The sequence below is a fragment of the Bidens hawaiensis genome, unplaced genomic scaffold (genome assembly GCF_021521415.1).
Source record: "Bidens hawaiensis isolate Kalapana, Puna unplaced genomic scaffold, B.hawaiensis_p1.1 tig00006773_1, whole genome shotgun sequence".
NCBI classification, from domain to species: Eukaryota; Viridiplantae; Streptophyta; class Magnoliopsida; order Asterales; family Asteraceae; genus Bidens; species Bidens hawaiensis.
Genome location: NW_027491462.1, coordinates 457,769 through 463,725, shown reverse-complemented (window position 1 = coordinate 463,725; position 5,957 = coordinate 457,769). Strand labels below are relative to the sequence as shown.

The window sequence follows — 5,957 nt, the reverse complement described above, 5'->3', positions numbered from 1 at the left end:
GAAGAAAATAAGTAGTGATAAACCACTCCACCGTGGTCCACAGTGTTGACCGTGGGCCACGGTCAACGGGGAACAAAAGTACCAGAACCCACCGTACCGTGGGTTTACTCTGGACCGTGAAGTGGATCATGGCCCACGGTCCTAGCCATAACTGCCATTTTTTCTTTTTATTATTAAGCCGTTTTGGCTAGTCTTATCATCTGTTTTTCAATTGGGATTGACTAGGAACGATTTGAGGAGTCAAAGATATTATTTTGGTGATTGTAATCGTTATTTTGAGTGTTTGATTCTTATGATGAAGACAATTGCGGCAATGATGATCAACAAAACTATGAGTGGCTAGTTCATTTGGTATTCCTCTTGGGATGTAAGGTTAATTACAAGAAACTTTATATTATTTGTTTTTTTAACATGGATTGATTATCTAATTGTTTATGTTAGTATAATTATGATGTTTGTGTTATTGTTTGTAACTTGTCTATATCGTTTAAACCTAGTTTTGAACCACGCGTTCTTGGTATCGTTGACAATTGAGATTTAGTGGAAAGTATTAGGGTTAATAGTATTGATTGATTGTTGATTAACAACCTCGCATTCTAGGAATCCGAGTACTTAGTTCTTTACTAACCACAAACAAATGAATATGCACAAAACCGAGATATTATGGTGTATCTGTTGAATGCTAACAAGAGTGTTAAGTAATAACCTGAACCCAGAGAGGAATGCTTGTTTAATCAATCATTATAACTTTCGTGTTAATTTATTTTAGATATTAAAATCAAATAAAAATCCTTTGAAGATTACTTTTGTCTTTTACTTTTTTATTAATTTAATTGTTAAGCTACTTGATTAGCACATATTCCACAAACTCTCTGAGTTCGACACCCACTTACTGCTATCTATTTAGTTGTATTTGGTTTATCTTTGAGTGAGTCTTCGACCTCACGTCAAATTTTGGCGCCAAAACTTGAATTTCCACCTTGTTTTTATTTTAGCGCCAAAATAAAAACAAATGTTTGTTTAATTTATTATATATAGGTATGAAACTAGAATTTCCACTTAAGAACAAGGAGTTGTTGAAACTAGTATAGGGCACTTCTTATGAATAGTAAGACCACTAGTCTCACTCATGTCCAAACCGTCTGCCCCCATCGATTGTAAATCAAACTTATACACCAAATTTGCCAAAACAAGCTCGTTAATAGCCATTGCAAATTGAATGCCCGGGCACCCTCTTCGTCCAGCACCAAATGGTATCAGCTCGAAATGAAATCCTTTATAATCAATAGGATTGTTCAAGAACCTCTCCGGTTTGAACTCCTCGGGTGCCTCCCAGATTGAAGGATCTCTTGATATCGCCTATGCGTTAATGAAAACTTGTGTGTCGGCTAGGATGTCATAGCCGAGTAGTTTGACGTCTTGCGTTGATTCATGAGGAACAAGCAGTGGATTTGGAGTGTGTAGTCGTAGGCTTTCTTTGAAGACGGCTTTTAGGTATGACATTTTTTCCAAATCGTCTTCGAAAATCATTCGTCTTCCGTGGCCTACTTTTAGTGCCTCTTGTTGCACCTCTTTCATTGCTCCCGGGCGTGTTAATAGCTCCGCTATTGCTTCACTCTAACGTTGTGAAAGTACCATCTGTTCCACCTTCAAATATGTCCTACATGGAATTAGAAATCAATGATTATTACATATGTACAAAAATATACATATACATAAAGGACCCGGAATCCGAAAGAAGAAATGTTACGTACCAAGATGATACCCTTGATCATATCTTTCTCAAGAGGAACACCCATGGCGTTATCTCTTTGAATTTCTAATAAGACATCAACAAGATCTTGGCGTTCAACACCTACCGCCTTCTTGTTTACATGTTCATCGATAACACCCTCTAAAAACTCATCAACATCTTTAGCAACTTCATCAACTTTTCGCTCTAATCAGCTCAATCGATCCACCCATCTTAGCAATGGAATATAACCCCCAACACTGAAACAGCCCAATAACTTAATAAGCCTCTCTAGAAAGTTCTTAAAATCCATCCCTTCATACCTCTTTCCCAAAGCTACCCTACAAACTACATTATTTGTAACCGAAATAAGTAACTCACTCAAATTAACAACCGAGCCATTGGCTCCTCGGATCTTTTCCATCATATGAGCCATCTCCTCCTCTCTCACGTGCCGATATGACTGAACCCTTTTGTTGCTTAAAAGATGGAGTACTGCGATGCCCCTTGCCTGCCTCCAGTATTCGCCATATTTTGAAAAGGCTATGTCTTTGCCGGCATAATAGATTCTTCTAGCGGTGTTTAAGTTTGGTCTGCTTGCAAATATTAAATCGTGGGTTTTCAGAATCTCCCTGGCTGCTTCAACAGATGAGGCTACAAGAATGGGCACCGTACCAAGGTGAATCAACATGAGTGGACCATACGTCTGAGCCATGGCATGAAGGGTGCGGTGAGGGCTTGAGCCTAGTTGGTGAAGGTTTCCCATTAATGGTAGCTTCGGTGGAGAAGGTGGTAGATTTCTTTGGGGTTTTGAAGAAGAAAGATATGATTTCAAAAGAAGTAATGCGAGAATGAAGTGAACAGAAACGAAGATAAACACTTGCAAGGTGAAAGACATGTTGATACACTTGCTAATTATCTATTGAGAACCTTTTGGTCTTATATATGTTGCATATTGCATATTTTCTATATCAGGCAAAAGGTCTCTCCTTTATATTTATAGTTAATAGATACATTTAAAACATTTAAAAGTTATATATTATTAATAAAAATATCTTAAGATCCAGTGTTATAAAGATAGTAGGAATGTCACACATGCCTGCCACCTTACAATAACATTGGGTCTTTCTCCATAACATATAAGGGACGTCATTCTTATCCTTCTATTTATCATCGTCCATGTAAAGTCCAAGAGGGCACAAAAATGGGGGACGTGGGGTCCACCCCCTATTTCAAAATATCACCCTTTTTTTTAATACCTTGATTAATTAATTACCTTTCATAACACTTCATTTCTTGGGTTGGTTAATTAATATCCCGCTACATACGTAGCAGTGACGCGACGACACTTTATACTAACTAACTTTTTTTCACAACAATCAGTCTAAGAGAAAAAAACTACATATATTGATATACAGATAAATTTGTGTAGCTTTTCGATATTTTATAAGAAAATTTGTTTTCGATCATGTCATTTTTATCTCCATCTATGTGTATGTATAGTTATAGATCACAAAACATATCGTTAAGTCAATCTCAAAACTACAATTTTTTACTGAGAATTTGTTGTTTTTTAAAATTTGAAGAACATGAAGAAGTAGGGGCCAAAAGTCGTTGATTATTTCACTCCCCTACTTTATTCAAAGTTTTCAAAAATATTTCTTTTAACTATAATATGTATCTCCAATCAATATACAGGTGAAAAGGATAGCATTTAGGTCCATTGACTATAATTTTTTTGTTTGACTATCACACCGACCTGTGAATACTTTTCAACCCAAGTGTTAAATCTAAATAAATATCACAATTAAATAACTAGCTTGCATTAGTGCACAAATGATTTTTATAGGAGGTTGAAAAATCTTGTATATACTAATTTTGAGACTACCATTTAGCTGAAATGCTTTATTTAACACACGTGTTTAAGAGAAGGGGGAGGGCATGTTTTGTAGTGGGACTTTTAAAACAAAAAAAAAAAAGTACACGTAAAAATGTTAAACTACACATGACTATTGCGGTGTGTTAACACGCAAAAATAAAACCGAAAAAGAAAACATAAAAAATAATAAAGTCAACTTAGAGCCCGCGTGGTGCGAATGGGCTGTTAAACATTGATAATAAGCGTAAAAATATTGAACCACGCATCCGCGTTACAGTGTAGTAACTCGCAAAATTTAAACCGAACCATTAAATCGGAAAAGATTATCAAATATGAAAACTATTGGGGAGCAAAGTTGAAAGTGAAAATGTGTTGGTATTAAAAATGAAAAATGTTATGTGACAAGCATGTAAATTATGAAAAGTATAGGGTTAAAAAGTAAAAAATAAATGACCGAAAGCAAAAGTACAAATTTGTAAGCAAATGGTACAAGTAGTAAAGCCTTACAAAGGATTAAAAATGAAAAATGTTATGTGAAAAACATGTAAATTATGAAAAGTGTAGGATTTAAAAGTTAAAAATAAAAGACCAAAACCAAAAATTCAAATTTGTAACCAAATCTTACCTATATAATATAGGAAACCATTATCGGATAGCTGTCACCTTCACAATCATCCAAAATTTTATTTTCCCGCCCTTCACAATCATCCTATTCGGGTGATTAAGAATTCGAAGTTTCCTTTTCTCCAGCAAAACCTTTTTCACAATTAGGGTTCCTCTTCAGTCTTCACTTAGGATTCATATTCTTCAATGAAGAAATCGATTGGGATTTGAATTGGTATCCAAGCCAAGTTCAAGAAATCGATAATCTACAATGCCACCGCCGTTGGGAAAACTGTTTGTCGACGCTGTGTGAGTTAGGCACAACCGCCAACGAAAAGAAGACCATTGTTGCCCGCTTACGCCGTCGAGACCAAGCCGCTTCGAGAGGAAATCGTGACTGAAGAACAAGTTCATAGGTGTTGGAATATCGTATGCCCGAGACACATAATTAAGTTAATGTGGCTAGTTATGTTTGATCCAAGTCGGGTCATACCCAATAACGAGTTAGACACACACCAATTATGTATTTGTTAAGATAAGATCTATAAGACAAATACAGAACACGACACTTTCAGAAAAATGGGTTTCTGAATAATTACTTGAAAGTATTAAATAATTAATTGGTTAATTTATTTATTTAAATAATTATTATTGGAATGATTATTTAACTATGTATTCTTTTATAAAATGGTTTATAAAAGATGGGGTGTTTATATATTTTATAAAGTATAGAATATATAAAATAAATAAAAAAAAAAAAAAAAAAATAATAATAATGTTGGGGCCGGTTTTGGGTGGGCCCCACACCCCACCAACTTGGTCATATTGTCAACATGCAAAAAGAGATTGAGTGTGGACTTGTATATAACTAAATCTTATGTATGCATGTGAAAAAAAAGTTCTTACAACTTTCAAGTAACCATTTTGAAAAACAACACCCATTCTCTCTTTCTCTCTAGCTCACGGCCAAAGAAGAAAGATTTCGGGTCTCGGGTTTTTCGTGTTCAAGCTCCCTAGCATAGCTCGGTGCGTGTTGGAGGCTCGGGGTATATTCCGTTTGAGGGTTTTTCTTTGAAAATCTAGCATTCACATCATCATCTTCTTCAACATCCACTAAACTCTTAAAGGGTTAAGATTGTAAGTGTTTATATGCTTTGATAGTTTAGTTGTTCCCGTATCATTTGATCCTAGCTTCGGGTTTCTAGTAAATAGATTATTGGTAATCTTGAAATGAATAAACTAGGTTGTTCATATGTTTAGTTTGTCTATCACGTTTCCGCATATATTATAACTAGTTAATCGGTTAACTAAGTTTGTTAAATCCTATAGAAACCCAACAAATGGCATCAAGAGCCGGGATACGGGAAACTAAGCTACGGGTTCTCGGTTTTTTATTTTCCCCTTGAAAGATTTATACAAAAATTAACATGCATGATATTTTTGTATTTAATCTTGTTATTGTTTTTGGCTTAGTTCAAAATTCAAAAAAAAAAAAAAAAAAAAAAAAAAAAACCGAGCAAATGGGCCGAAGCCCAATTCGGGTGAATTTGGGCCGAAGCCCACTTGAAAAAGGGTTATTGGGCTAACCGGTTTTATAAAAATTTTTGGGCCGAGCCCATAAGGATTTTGGGCCGAGCCCATGGGTTTTTATATTGGGCCGGGCCCATAAGTTTTGTTTGGGCCGAGCCCATGCAGTTTTGATTGGGCCGAAGCCCATAATCTTGGTATTGGGTCAAGCCCAAA

The 5,957-nt window shown here is 35.5% G+C and overlaps 1 pseudogene; it reads right to left on the bottom strand.

Moving 5' to 3' along the window:
• Window positions 1–1,059: 1,059 nt before the first annotated feature.
• LOC143633502 (3-beta-hydroxylase-like) lies at window positions 1,060–2,693 on the bottom strand (annotated as a pseudogene).
• Between the last annotated feature and the right edge of the window lie 3,264 nt (window positions 2,694–5,957).